Source organism: Eubalaena glacialis, chromosome 1 (assembly GCF_028564815.1).
Source record: "Eubalaena glacialis isolate mEubGla1 chromosome 1, mEubGla1.1.hap2.+ XY, whole genome shotgun sequence".
In the NCBI taxonomy this organism is placed as follows: domain Eukaryota; kingdom Metazoa; phylum Chordata; class Mammalia; order Artiodactyla; family Balaenidae; genus Eubalaena; species Eubalaena glacialis.
Genome location: NC_083716.1, coordinates 219717961 through 219733287, shown reverse-complemented (window position 1 = coordinate 219733287; position 15327 = coordinate 219717961).

Genomic DNA, 15327 nt, shown 5'->3' with positions numbered 1-15327 from the left:
CAACTATGTGTATGATCAGTCATGGTTCTGTGGATTGGCCGGGCTCAGCTGGTCACATTGTCACATGGGCTCTTCCACGTGGATGTAGTAGACAGAGTCTGGGACTTGGGTCTGCCTGACTGAGCTGGGCATCCAAGAGCGCTGCTCACTGTCTTGGACAGTAGTTGAGCCGGGTGGTCAACACCCTTCCTATGTCTTCTCCACGTGGTTTGGGCTTCTCAGAGCAAACTCAGAGTGGCTCGGTTTCAAGGGGGAGGGTCCCAAGAGCACGTGTTTCAAGAGGCCAGATGGAAGTTGCGAGGCATCGTAGCATCCAGCAGTCCCACAGTATTACTTCCCCTGCCTTCTACTGGTCAAACAGTCACGGGGCCAGCCCTTCTTCAAGGGGGGTGAGAAACGGCATGTGGGACAGAAGACATTATTCCGGCCCCTTCTGGAAAGCATGACGGACAGCCTCCGCCCCTTCTCACTGATGAGAACATCTGTACATAAGCCAGGCTGTCACTCCAATATCCTCTGCTTCTCAAACTCTCGGTCATTCCCTGGGGAGTGAGGGACACTTCTGCTCTCCAGAGACAGGCTGATAGGGATAAAATGAATCAATGTCTTTCCTTCCACTGCGTTACCCACTCTATCCCAGCCTCCCAGGCTCACAGTTGTACAAAGAGCACAGCAGAGCTCCAAGCCTCAGGTAGAGGTGCTACCCATTAAACAATTCACAATTTTTTCCTCCTTTTTTGTGAGGTCGTTGAGGTCAAGGTGTTGTGGAGATCCCTGATGGGCTCGGGACCTTGAGCCCCATTGCATATGAAGGAAGGGTGTTGAGCAGAGCAGCCCTCAGCCTTCAAATCAGTGTTCAGGAAACTTTTTTAGTAAGAAAAAACAACAACAACAACAACAAAAACCCTTCGGTAAATATTTTAGGCATTGCGGGCTTCATATGGTCTCTGTCACAACTACTCAACTCTGCCATCCCATCCCCAAAGCAGCCAAGGATGACATTCAAACAAACAAGTAAGGCTATGCTATGTTCCAATTACATTTTATTTACAAGAACAGATGGAGGCCAGAATGGGCCTGAGGTCTGCAAGATGCTGACCCCTGCACTAGGGCCTCCTTGATTCCAGAGAACAGGCTTTCAAAGGCTGTCAGGACCAGGAGATAATACAGACCCTGGAGTATTACTTCCCAGTCTGCATCCAACTGACCGCCCATTGGAACGTGCCTACATGGGAGCAACAGGATGCCTGTTGGAAAGTCCCCTCTCCAGTGGTCCCCACTCCTTCCCAGAATCCCACAGTGAGGTGTCCGATTCCCCAGCATCACCAGAAGACAGTCTCAATCCGGCACCTGGTCAGGCCCCGGCAGACCCGCCCTCCCCCCTCCACACACACACAGTCATCTAGGACAAGACTCAGAGCTGGACAGGGCCCTCCCCGAGACTTCTTGGAGGAGGAAGGCGGAACAGGCGGCACCAGGAGGCAAGGCAGATGCCACGGACCCGATCGAGAGAGAACTGGCTTCCCTGAAAAGGTTTCAAGCAGGGTGCAGCATCTGTGAAAAATTTGAGCGGGGCTGCTGCCTCTATTAGATGGGCCTGCCCCCCTCCTATGGGCTGCAGCTTTTCTTTCGAGGAACAAGCCTACATCTGTTTGGCGATACTCTATCTGGAATCGTTAAATAAACCTTTCAGGCCCTGGCAAACAACAGCCCATCTTATTCCGATGGGGGAGCTCCTGAAACACAGCAGACTTCTTAATCCTAAATCTGTCTGCAGGCCTCCCCTCCCCTCCCAGCAAATCCCTGCCGCCCCTACTCTCTGGCCCTCCACTGGGAGAAAGATTGCTCACCCTTGCCTCCTTTGGCCCCTCTCAATGCGAACAGATTCTTGGCTTTGAGTCTTCACGTTTACTTTTAGTATTGTTGGACTTGGTTTTCCTCTCCCTCCCCGACTCTTCCCAGGGGGTCTCTCTCCCTCGCTCACTCAGTGGATCGCAGTCACACAATCCTGTCTGAGCAAGCTTGCTCAGGGCCTCACAATTATCTCATCTTCCCATTACCCCCACCCTCACCCCCTTGGGGCCACTGAGAACCAGGCAGAGCTAAACAAATAAAGGACGGGAGGGACCCAGCCAGCTTTTCCAAGGCCCTGGCCATGTGGAATCGCAGGCTCACAGGCTCAGGCTCAGCTTGCTTTCTGCTCCCCGAGGGCACCAACCGTCCCATCATCACACACACACACACACACACACACACACACACACACACACACACTGAGCCCCTCCTACAGCTGAAACCCAAGTCCACCGCAAAGGCGTGTTGCAATGCGGGCTAAGGGATCTGTGTGTCCAGCTGAGCACACAGAGCTCACCCCGCCCCCCAGTCCTCTCCAGCGTCTCACACTGTCGCACACACTTCGTTGCCCTAACTCCCCTTTCCAGGAAATCTGTTGCCTCCGCAGGGAGTGAGGGAAAGCATGAAGTTGCTGTGGGCACGTTTGGGCTCTTACAAAATTGCTGCCGGGTGGTGGTGACACATGGGTTCGAACGTGCCCTTCTGCCTGCCCTCCACCTTCCCGCCTGGGAGAGGACTGTACGGACCTGGTTTCTCCTTTACTCTGTAATTAAAGCACAGCCTCTCCCCTCCAATCAGAAGCCAGCTGGTGAGAGGGCCACTGCTCAGCTGAGGTTGAGGGGGAAGGGAGGGAGATTTGAGTAGGGGAGGAAATGATGAAATCAGGCAGTCGGGAAACTAAGCCATTAAGGGGGTTGGAGGTAGCAAAGAATCATTCTCTAGGGGAAGAGGAGGACCCTCAATTCAGAGACTCTATACAGGCCAGCGTGCGGATGCGGGAAGTTTCCTGGGGGACGAAACCTCTCTTCTAATATGATTCTTGCTAATATGATTCTCGCTTCACTCCTGGTAGAGCGCCTTCCTGAAGGCAAGGCCAATCCCATCTGACCCCATCCATTGCTCCGAACACCACCATTCAGGAGTGGAGCTCTGTCCCAGCCATCCTAAGATCTGAGTTTACATTACTTTGTGTTTTTGTGTCTTGCATCTGTCTCCTCCATCTCCCCATGACACTGAGAGCTCTGTGAGGGCAGAGGCTGGCCTTCTCTGATTCCTGGGCAGCCCTCTCCTCCCACTACACACCCCTTCTATCCGGCTTTGCCCACAGTAGACGGAGATTATCCCATCCTCTCTACATGCCGACATGTGGGCAGCCTCAGTGAGTCCTCTTTGCATAAATGGAAGAACTGCAGCCTGAAGAAACGAAGCTCCTCCTCATTCAAGGTCATTGGACCAATCTGTGGTTTCACTTCCCAAGCACTGTTCCCTTCACTTGGCACTCCTATCTCCTCGTCCTGGCTGTGGGCAGGCAGTAAAACCCCACTGACAGGACCACTGCGGACAAAACTGAGACTAAGCAGTGTTTCCCAAACATCAGTCCTTTGGGAACCTGCTTCTCATTTTTGCCCCATCTTTGAACAACCCCGATTATTATTTCTTTAATATTTATCTTTAAATCAACTCACTTATTTTTACGTAAATAAAATACTTCAAGTAATAATATTTCTGAAAACACAGGTTTCATATGCTACTTTTCCTTAACACATGAAAACAAAACACAGAACTTAAAATATGTTCCTCGAAATACACCTAAAATCAGCTTGTGTGCCATACATTGGTACAAAATGTAGAAGGTATTTTAACCTTTGGGCCAGGTTAAGTATTTTGGGCAAGTCTCTGAGGTTCAGTTCCCTCCTCTATAAAATGGGAATGAAAATGTCTTACTCTGCCTTCACGAGGGCGTCAATACCTCACAAAGGACAGTGGGCAGTATAAAAAGCTTTCAAGTAGGAAGGGAATTTTCACTAGAAGCCATAGACAGGAGAATGTCCCAAAATTTAATAAACATGGGAATTTTTTAAAGTATAAGTTGCTAAAAGAAGATAGAGAGTTCTGTACATACTCAAAAGAACAGGAGCCCTGCACCAGATCCTGTGAAGGAGATACAACAGAAATAGTAGAGAAATGTACAGGCTATTAAAAGAAATAATACACTCCCACACGAAAAACACAAATAAAAGAGCCTATCGAGAATTATAACCCTGATTAGAATCTGTTGAGCCACGAATGTGAAGCAAGGGGACGATGAGCCTCTGGACGGCTCGTGGTGAGCCCCACAGCCTAAACAGTGGGCTGGGAGGGCTTCCTGGAGGTGGTGTTAGAAATCAGAGCTCTGGCTCCTTGGTTGTGAGGGTGGAAGCCTTTTTCCCTCCCCCCACGTCTCAACTCCACATCCCCCTTGGCTTTCTGCTATGGACAGCAGGTGCGTGTTGGAAACTACTTTTCTGGGGGCTGGTGGTTGTTGGCAGGACATCAGGGCCATCAGAGGCAGCAGTGCTGTCTCTCTGGGGTGTCTCCCAGTGCTCAGCAGCCTCTGTGGCTGAGTCCCCTCCACAACCCCCCACGCACTCCCTCACCCACAGCCTCCCGAGTGCACCTGGGAGGAAATCTTTCTGGCTGCTGCCTCCAAGGAAACTTGTCTTCCTCACTTTCTGTAGTGTTTCTCGCTCCTCTATGCAACTGTCAGAGCTCAACGATTTCTATCTCCTCTGCTGTTGTTCCTCTCTGCTACCCTGTAGCTTATCTTGGCGTTGGTCTCTTTCTGCATTCCCTGCCTCTTTTCCCCATCCTCGTTATCTTCATTAATGATATCATTTTCACCCCCACGTCCACCCCCAGCAAGAGGTCTCTTTCTATGACCTAGCCCTTTCTTTCTATAGAAAAGAGGCCCCGGGACTTCCCTGGTGGCGCAGTGGTTAAGAATCTGCCTGCCAATTCAGGGGACACGGGTTCGAGCCCTGGGCCGGGAAGATCCCACATGCCACAGAGCAACTAAGCCCGTGCACCACAACTACTGAGCCTGCTCTCTGGAGCCCGCGAGCCACAACTACTGAGCCCAAGTGCCACAACTACTGAAGCCCACGTGCCTAGAGCCCCTGCTCTGCAACAAGAGAAGCCACTGCAATGAGAAGCCCGCGCACCGCAAGGAAGAGTAGCTCCCACTCGCCGCAACTAGAGGAAGCCCACGCGCAGCAACGAAGACCCAATGCAGCCAAGGATAAATAAATAAATAAATAAATTTTAAAAAAAGAAAAGAAAAGAAGCCCCGGGGACGCTGCTCTATTGTAACGATTATCAGTGGCCGTGGGACTCTAAGGTATCGTAGTCTGGGATCTGGGCAGAAGGGAAGGTTTAGAGTCACAGTGAATCCCCTACCACCATTACACACACACACACACACACACACACACACGCACACAACGGAGCTGTGGTGTGGCATTGGGCATTTTGCCAATACTATCCAAATTGTGGCTCCTGCCCAAGAGCCAGAATGAAAAATCAATAGTTATTTCCATCCACATCTTTACAAAATAGTAAACAACCCAGAGGCTCAGCCAAATGACCTCAGTTCCTGCTTTTGGTCCAGAATTCTGGTCTCTGGACCCTCAGTGTATAAAGGGGCATTTGAGTTGTAACACCAAGGACTTCATAGCTTGAAACAACCAGGACAAGCACGCCTACTTTAGAGGCAGTTCTATGGGGTCCCAGTGCCAGTTCTGCCCTGTAACACACCGGATGACTACAAGTCACCAAACTGCTTGGAGCCTCAGTTTCCTCATCTGCAAAACGGAGTAAGCACACCTAGCTCACGGGGCTTCTGTAAGGATTGAGTGGAATCACTCATGACGGCCTCTGGCAGGATGTCTAGTCCAAAGAACAGGTCCAACCGAATGTCTGCTGAACCTGAGTGGGGTCTTAACTGTGGGTGTCTTGCTTCTTGGAACAATCCCCTGACTGTGAAAACTCTGATCCAGAACACGGGATGCCTGGTAACCTTCAAGGCCACCTGTGGGCACCCGAGCCCCCTCCCTCCTTCCCTCCTGGCTGTAACGATTCTGAAGGCTCCACCCGCCAGAGCAGCCCCCTCTGGAGACCTTCACCTTGCAGGTGTGCCATCTCTGCTGCCTGTTCGCCCTGCCTGGTCCTAGCCATTTGGAACAGGACCTTCTCTCTGGGGGAAAATATTATTGTTTTTTTGGCCACTTGTTTGATCCTCCAGAGTCAATATTTGCGGAGATAAGCACAGTGTCCTGTAGCAGTGCAGTTGTTTATGACTCTGTCCCCATCCCATTAGATTCCAGTCCCTTCTGGGCCACAGTGGGAGGCGAGGGTACATTTCAACAGCAGTGGGTCCCAAACTGCCTTGGCCAGGACATGGAAGAGGGGCTGGGGTCAGGCCGACCCCGACCTTCTCCACTAGATTATGAGGTCCCGGACTGCTCTTTTCTATCAGAGTGAGATTTTCTGTTTTCACTTCACATAAAAATGCCTGGTGAGATTTTCCACCCAGACTGGAGAGCTTTTTTCAAAGGATTTGACTTAAAATATAGGTTGTGAGGGGTATGCAAAATTCCCTCTGAAGTGGCCTGGAGGGAAGAGCACCCCCGAGGGCTGGGTGGGCAGACATTGTCTTGCGCAGCTACACATGAGGTGCCACGGAAGGCCGGGATGACTTCTGATTAGGACAGGCACGCTACACATATTAAGCCATTGAGGACACAGAAGGCAAGTATGGTTTCAAACAAAGCCCCAGAGCAAAAGGCATGAGGCCGTGTAAAGTTGCAATTGAACTGTTTCTCAGGTGGGCAACTCTATATAATTATAAGGGAGTAGATGCAGGGATTGATTAATTAACCATGGTTAATGGTTTTCTGGAGAGACACGAGGGAGGCTGGCTAGCTAATAATAGTAATAACAACAGCAATAGGAGGGAGGAAGAACAGGAAGGAGAAAGGAGGAGGAGGGGGAGGGGGAGGGGAGGCGTAGCTGGGTGGTCTGCTCTGTACCAGTCTCTTAGCAAAGTGACTTACAAAAATAATCTCATTTAATTATCTTATTTAATTCCCACAACCACCCCACAAAGCTGTTCTTATCATCCCCATTTTTCACATAAGTAAAGTGAGACTCTGAGAGGTTAAAGTGATCTGTTCGAGGTCTTACAGCTTGCAGAAAGCACGTACCAAATGAGATTTTGTTGACCTTGATCAAGGAACCTCCCAAAGATCCATTTTTGATAAACTCATCATTCTGTACTGAAGACAGCTGGCCCTTATTATCCTGCCTTAGCCATTTCCTTGATCATTCTTCTTTCTTCTCTTTGAGACAATGGGATCCTTTGAATCCTTGGCCAGAGCCCATGCTAGGCTCCAGGACAAGTTGGTCAAATGAGTCAAGATGTCTTTCTTAGCCACCCAGGGATCTGAGATTGACTTAAACCTGCCCTAAAGCACTCGCAAAGTTTGGAGACATTCAGGAATTTGGGGGCACCTGCTATGTACCAGGCACGGTTTTCATTGTTTGGGATAAATCAGTGAACAAAGCAGACCACTCTTCCTGCCCTGGCAGAGCTTACCTGGGGAGGGAGCACAGGAGTTACTGGCAGACACAGTAGGGGATTTCTCCTTATGGCCTTCCTTTTAAGAAAGCTTGACTCAGCTCCAGTCTGCTCTCCACACTGCAGCCAGAGGGGATTCTGTTCCAAACACAATATGAGCAACTCAAATCCCTGCTCAAAAAGTGGTCTCCCTTCACTCTTAGGAGAAAGACGCAAAAAGCCTTAGACCGGCCGTCAAGGCCCTACATGGGGTCTCCACCCATCTCCTGCCTCACTGCCCACCGAGGACCCTGCCTCTCTAACCAGCGCTTCCAGGCCCTTCCCTTTTTACCAGCCAGCAACTCCTTCAACTGTCTCCTCAGTCATCTCAGCCTCGTGGAAGGCCTGCTCCCCCCTGGTCAAACCCCTCCTTACAGACTCCCTGAGTACCCTGGACCTCTCTGTGGTGCTTCCCAGCGTTACAGCTTCACACTGAGTCTGACAAGTATCTGATGACTGTCTGTCCCCACACTGGACCATAAGCTCCTTGCACACAGGACTGACCGTTGCACTCACCACCGTGTGCCCGGAACCCAGCCAGGGCCTGGTCCAACACAGTCTGCTGAATGAATGACCATTCCCTGCACCCCACACCCCTAATCATCTTCTCATCTGATCGGTGCAAACCACCCTTTCCTAAAAAGTGAACAGGCAGGGGGTCAAGAGCTGAGGGCAGGGCGCCCATGACACTTCAACCTCTAATTGGGATCTGAGGTCTCAGAGTATAGGTGCATATATTAGGACACAGACAGAATGTTTGACCTCAGACATTCCAGGTCATATGGTCACGGCACCTGTGATGGAAAACAGACGCCACTGCAATGTGAAATCCTGGAGAAAGAACAGGGTGAAATGAGTCACTAGCCAAGTTTTATCTCTAGAAAAATGCTGAGCAGGAACCCTCCAGCTTCACGAAGCTTGGAGTTACACACCCGAGAGTTCTGTTCCGTATCACTGACTCACCTTTCATTGGGAAAGGGCAGGCCTGGGCTGCAACAGCTGCCTTCTAACTGGAGAAATAAGAGGCATCGCTTCACTTATTCATTCAGTTATCATGCATTGATTAAGCCCCTACTGTGCTTTAGGGATATAAAAATAGACTAGACCCATGCAGTTCTTGTCCTCAAAGTTCTGCCACACGAACAGAGCAGGCAAGCAGGCTTTGTGGGACGAGGGGTGAGGGCAATGGGGCAGGCACCCACCTGAGCATGGGAAGGGCTTCATGGAGGTGATGTGGCTCAGGAACTGAGTCTAGAGACAGATAAGAATTGGGTTGGGTTGCAAAGGGCTTTCCAAGCCACTGGAATGGCACAGACAAAGGCATGGAGGTAGACAGAGCTTGGGGTGTGGTGGGAACTGCTAGCGGTTTGGTATTGCTGGGAAGTCAAGGGTAAGACTGGAAATGGTGGGAACGGAGCTGGAGCAGGAGGGACGGGCTGGGTCTTGGAGCAACTTTTAAGTCCTATGAAGAATCTTGAAACCTTTCGTGTCCAAATAAAGAAGCATCATTGAGGGCTTTAAGCAGGAGAGTAAGATGGACAAAACTGCATTTTAGGTAGATCCCAATGTGGGGAGAAAGGGTTTGAAGGGGACCACAGAGAGGGAGAGAAACCAGTTAGAAAGCTGTGGCTGTGTCCGCAGAGAAGAGACAAGAGCATAGTCTCTTTTAAATTTTATTTATTTATTTAGGCTGTGCCAGATCTTAGTTGCGGCACTCAGGATCTTTTAGCTGTGGCTCATGGACTTCTTAGTTGTGGCATGTGGACTCTTAGTTGCAGCATGCATATGGGATGTAGTTCCCCGACCAGGGATCGAACCCTGGCCCCCTGCATTGGGAGTGCGGAGTCTTACCCACTGGACCACCAGGGAAGTCCCAAGAGCGTAGTCTTGAGTCGTAGGGGAGGCATGGGGGGGAGGGGTTCAAGAAAGGTTTAGGAATCTATACTCAGAAGAACTAGGGTATAATAAAAACAATAACCACACTTTCCAGTTCCTGAGTTCTTTCTACATGTTGGCCACTCTGGAGAGCTTTTTGTACATTTTGTAAGTTTTAATACTTATCCAAGTAGGTAGAGGACTCGGGATGAGTAAAGGCTTGGAGGCTCTGGGACCTGTGCAGACACTAATGCCAACTGAGCTGAGATTAGGGGAGAGGAATGAAGTAGGAGATGGAGTATAGAGTAGAAATGAAAAAGAGCGGGTCCCAATGATTAGTTAAGAGAAGAATTTTATTGGGGACTTTGGGAGAGAATAAATTTGGACAAAAGTTTGCAAAGTCAAATGTTTCTGTGTACCAGAAAGCTAATGTAAGTTAAATAGGCAAAAGGCCAGACAGTCAGGAGTGGTGAGGACTGCAGCAAAGGGAGAGCCCACGTACTATCGAAAGAGGTCAACTGCTGCACAGCTCCAAATGATGGTGGCCTTGCAGGAAAGAGGGTTCAAGGTAGCCAAACTGGCTGATTATCAAAGTGAAACCAGTTCTCCAGAATTTTGTGTGAATTCTCCCAATCTGAAAATATTGGTAATTAATTTAAAATTTGGAAAGGAAAAGAAAAACATTGTACAAAGCACCCCAACCTGCCTATAAGCTGGACATGAGTCTGGGGTTGGCAATGTGGGCACTCTGGTGTTGACCACTTCATCTGGCAGTTGAGTATCCAAAGCAAAGGGAGAATCGGGGTGGTGCACAGACGTGCAAGCAGGACAACAGGTGTTGCTCAGGGTCCCAGAGAGTTGCCAGCTTCCTGACAAAACACCAAATGCCATTTGGAGAAGGAGAGATCAGATGTGGTAATGTCTCCTCCTCACCAAGTGACGGGATCTGCACAGACATCCCTTTCTGGGGTGAGTAAGATCTGTTGTGCTATGAACAGGGATTGTCAGACATCAAGAACATCTTCAAGCTTCCAGAAGCTCAAGCAGCAAAGGTACATGCTCAGCACTTGTCAGGTAGATGTGAGTGGGCTGGACTGCCTGTTGGAAATACGCCACCGTCTCCCATTCATGTTTCCTGGGTCTGTCCTCTGCTGTCCTTGCAGAGTCCCCATTTCAGTTCCTATTCTGTGATTCAGGTCTTATGACCCTTCCCTCTCCCCTCTTGATCCCTTCTCTTGGGACCCTAGTAGCTGCCCCTGGCTTCCTGGTCCACCCTGCCCTCCCCAACCATCTTCAGTTGTGAACCCACTGCTCTGGTCTGACCCGACAGCCCAGGGGTCATTGTGTTGTCCTGTGATTTAAGACAGTGGGTCGGGCTGGAAATGTTTCCACGTCTAGGGAGAGAACTTGAATCAGTAATCACTATAACAGCAAACAAAGAGTGGGAATAGAGCTATGTCCTCAGAGAGCTCCAGAAAGAGGGTCGGTGGAGAGTGATCTTAGTGGTTTAATCAAGTCAAGTCAAGAAGCCTCCAAGAATTAGGAACGGCTAGCACACGTGCCCCTCACTCTGTGCCAGGCAGTCTTGGGTGCTCCTATGCTGAACTCGGGGAATTTGAATTCTCCCAACTATCCCACGAGGTAGGAGCTATGTTTATCCCCACTTCACAGAGGAGAAACTGAGATCCCGGGGGAGAGGTTAAGTCATGTGCCTTAGGACGCGCCGCCTCTTTCCCAACCCAGACTCGGCGCCAGAGTTTGTGCTCTTAAACACCGCTTCTCAAATTACCCCTAAGGGAAGACCAGTTTCCCCCCCAATTCATCACAGACCTACTCCTGTAAAATACAATAATAAATGAATTACTAGAAAAACGATCATGCGCTTGGACGGTGCGGCAAGGCAAATTGCTCTAAAAGTTTCTGGATGCTTCAGTTTCTACACCTATCCCGTCGGGATGCAGAGCAGTACTGGGCCACACGGGCTGAGGAACGCTAATCCACTTCCTACACCCTCGCTCATCCGCTGAGGATGCGAAGAAATGAGTGGGGCGAAAAAAAAAAAAAAAAAAGAAAAAATCACTTGTCTGGATTCCAAAGGCTGACCTGTTAACCTCAGCGCTCACTCCAGCACTAGGGATGCAAGAGAGCCTCTCGCCCCGCGTTCCTGGTGTGGGTGACTTAGGGCGGTGTGCCCCGTATTGTCCAGGGGTGAGGTTAGTTAGCTCCAAAGGGCCCTTCCAAAACCACAACGCTGGGATTCCGTCTCCTTCTGCAACAGGCCAGCTCAGCAGAAATGTTTGCAGGGCCAGCTGTTTTCGCTCCCGCATTCATTAATAAAAGTAGTGAATGCAGCCAGGGCCACCCTTTTCTTTCCTTTGTCATGTCCTGAAAGGGGGCAGGGAGGGAACAGGAGAGGCTGCAGACGCAGGGGACGTGCCAGACGTGCAACAGGAAGGGCTCGGAGATGAGGACTGAGAGGAAGCAAGGCAGGTGGGCGGATGGGGGACGGGCGGCGGGGCGGGGGGAGGGGCCGTGTGACAAAGGCGGAGAGACACGTGGAACCAGTTCCCCCAGGCAATGGGGTAGGAGTGCACCTGAGGACTGAAGAACACCTGGCAGTTTCTGGAACAGAGAAGGATTAAGAGCTGCTGAGAAAAATGGGGCTGATGATAGAGCAGGGCTGGGGTGGATGGGGGATGGGGGGATGGGGGGATGGGGGATGGGGGGATGGGGGGCCCTCCCAGGAACCGCTCATCTTACTGGGGACCTTCTTTTGATCCCTTTAGTGATTGGGGAGGGGATATTTCTCAGAGTCCATCAGTAGGCGGGGAGCGGGGGCAGGGCACACTCTAGGTATTTCATTCAGACTTGAAAGCAGGAAATTGGTTACAGTGGTGATAGAAACTTCCCTGGGCTAGCGGGAGCACCAGGAGTTGAAGGAGCAAGGATTCTCCAGCAAGAGTTCCCACACAGATACAAGACGCTGGTTAATCTGAATTTCAGAGAAATAAATAACTTTTGGTATAAGAAGTTTAGTATATAATGTGTTAAATGCCACAGAATTGTACATGTTAAAATGATTAAAATGGCAAATTCTATGTTATGTGTATTTTACCATAATAAAAATTGAATATAAAATTTTATTCCATTTATCTGAAACTCAAATTTAACCAGTGCCCTGCATCTTATTAAATCTGGCCACCCTACTCCCAGCAGGAGCTAAGACAATGCCAGGGGGCTTCCCACATGGAGCTGGGGCCACAGAGGAGAAACAGCTGCTGCTGCTGATGGAAGAGAGAGACAGGAAGTAGAGGGAAAGGAGCAAAAATGATCCGGCCAGTGACCCCCAGTTCCTCCCTCCCAGCAGCCAAAGCTCCTTAGCAGCCCAAGGGCAAAGGAGTCTCAGAAATGCAAGAGCAGGGAAAGATCCAAGAGCAAACTTGCAATTGTTTTAAATGACCCAGGAAGGCCGCCCAGTGACCACAGTTTTATTTTATCTGTGTCAATCAAAATAATAACAATGACAATGACAATGATGCAAGAGGCTGCAAATAAGAAAAGAACTTATTTGTGGTTTTAAAAATTGCAATTTGGAAGACACAGATCTGGGTAATTGCAAAAGAGTTCGGGGAAGAGAAAGAGTCAGGGGCTTATAAAGACAAAATACCGCAAGGTCCTTTAAGAGTTGCCTGGCGAGAACTGTGATCGACTCTGACTCGAGTCAGAAAATATTTGTCCTTAAGGACTCATGAGTTGTTTTAGGGTGAGGGTCCAATAACTAGACAGGCTGTAGTGAGTTTCTGGCGGATGTTTTGGATGACTTAACATCGGATCAAAAGGTCAGATTCCATCCAGGCTGAGACATGCATAAGTCACACGTCCTTAATGGCCTCCTAGATCCATTTTAGAGAGCTCTCTTAGCAATACTAACTCCATTTTGATTTTCCTTTCACATTTCTCCCTTTTGGTTGAGATCTTTCTCTAGAAAGCATCAATGATCAACCACTTGGGTTTTGGGCATCCGTATGAACTCTGTCAGCACTGGGAAGGCTCGTTTCCAGAGAGCTGTGTCCCAAGGAGTGGGGAGAGAGGTGGTTTGTGAGAGAGGTCTGCTTATAGAGAGTTTACAGCCATATTTGAGCAACAAGGAGCTATCCACGAAGAGAGTCTTAGGCAGCGTTCAAAATAGGCATGGATCTTCATCAGGAGGATTCTTATAGGAGGGAGCAGTCACCTCCAGATGTCAAGCTATCATTATTTCTCTGGAGGGTGTCATAGCACAGTGGTGAGACACACAAAGCCTAAACAGTTTAAAAACAACAAAGAGAGAACAATTAGAACAATGATTAGTACAACTAATTGCAACTTGGACGGCACTAAGCCAACAGACCAGAGGGGAGCCAGCTGAAGAAGATTTCTAGATGTCAAGGTTGAAGCATCTTTTGGAGTTTGAGATGTCTCTGATGATGTCATCGGGTGTTTAGGTAAAAAGCAGTTTTAGTTCTCAGTGACTCCAAGTTAAAATGATGGGAGAAAAACTGGAAATGTTAGTTTGGAGTCATAGATACTGGAAGAAATGAGAATTTAGGATCTAATCCAGTTTACAGGTAAATACCAAAACCCCGAAGAAAATTAAAAGCACTAGACCCTAATGTCCATGAAGGCATGACATTGAAACAATCGCTCCCTCTCCTTTTTTAAAAAAATTAATTAATTAATTTAATTTATTTAAATTTGGCTGCATTTGGTCTTGGTTGCTGCACGCGGGCTTTCTCTACATGCGGCGAGCGGGGGCTACTCTTGGTTGTGGTGCGTGGGCTTCTCATTGCGGTGGCTTCTCTTGTTGCAGAGCACGGGCTCTAGGCATGTGGGCTTCAGTAGTTGCAGTGTGTGGGCTCAGTAGTTGTGGCTCGCAGGCCCCAGAGCGCAGACTCAGTAGTTGTGGCGCACGGGCTTTGTTGTTCCGCGGCATGTGGGATCTTCCCAGCCCAGGGCTCGAACCCGTGTCCCCTGCATTGGCAGGCGGATTCTTAACCACTGCACCACCAGGGAAGCCCTGGAATTAATTCTTGATCTTGATCTTTTGTTAGCAGTTTTATGAAACCATCATTTTCTTCATTAAGGTTCTGTAAATTCTTACCCAGTTCAATGGTATGATCTGAAAGTCTATCAGAAATCTGTACTCTAGAGTGTCAGTGTCCTTTCCATGAATCTCTCTGAAGATGAAACATATTTGCAAAAGCATCAGAGTAAAACAGTAACTGTCTATCAATGACAGAAGACTTAAAAATGCCCGTTATTGAAGATCTGAGAGTTCATTATGATGGAGTTGACAAGGAAATTTGGTTGTCTTTGTGACACAAAATAATTTGATACTAACTAGAATTATGACTGATAACATTATACCAGGACAGATCAGATTTCCAGAAATTTCACATAGTTTCTGAAACACTTATAACATATACCTATATAGGCACAATGTAAAGAAAGTTTAGTATTACTTCTTATTCGGCAATGCTTCCCATGTAATTTAACATATAAAATAAGCTTCATTAGTTTAACATCTCCCTTTTTATAAGGAGAGAGAACAGTTCTTTGAGATAGTCCAGGGGCCCTCAGAAGCAAGTTAGTTCTAAACCAAAGTTAGTTCTAAATCAAAGTTAGTTACCTCAAGTTAGTTCTAAATCAAAAACACTTCATTTAGAATTTGATTTTGAGAAGTTTGTCAAAAATATCAAAATTTTAAAAAACATTTGGTCAAATAGGATCATAGGTCACTGTGAAACAGTGCTTAGTTACCCATTTAACCAAAATAACAATTAAAGACTTCATGGGCAAATATAAAAGGTTATATAGTTATAGAAAACCTTAGCTACAAAATATAGAGTCTTCGTTTATCTAGACAAATTACATTAAACGTAAAGAAAATTTTGTTTATAATTTCT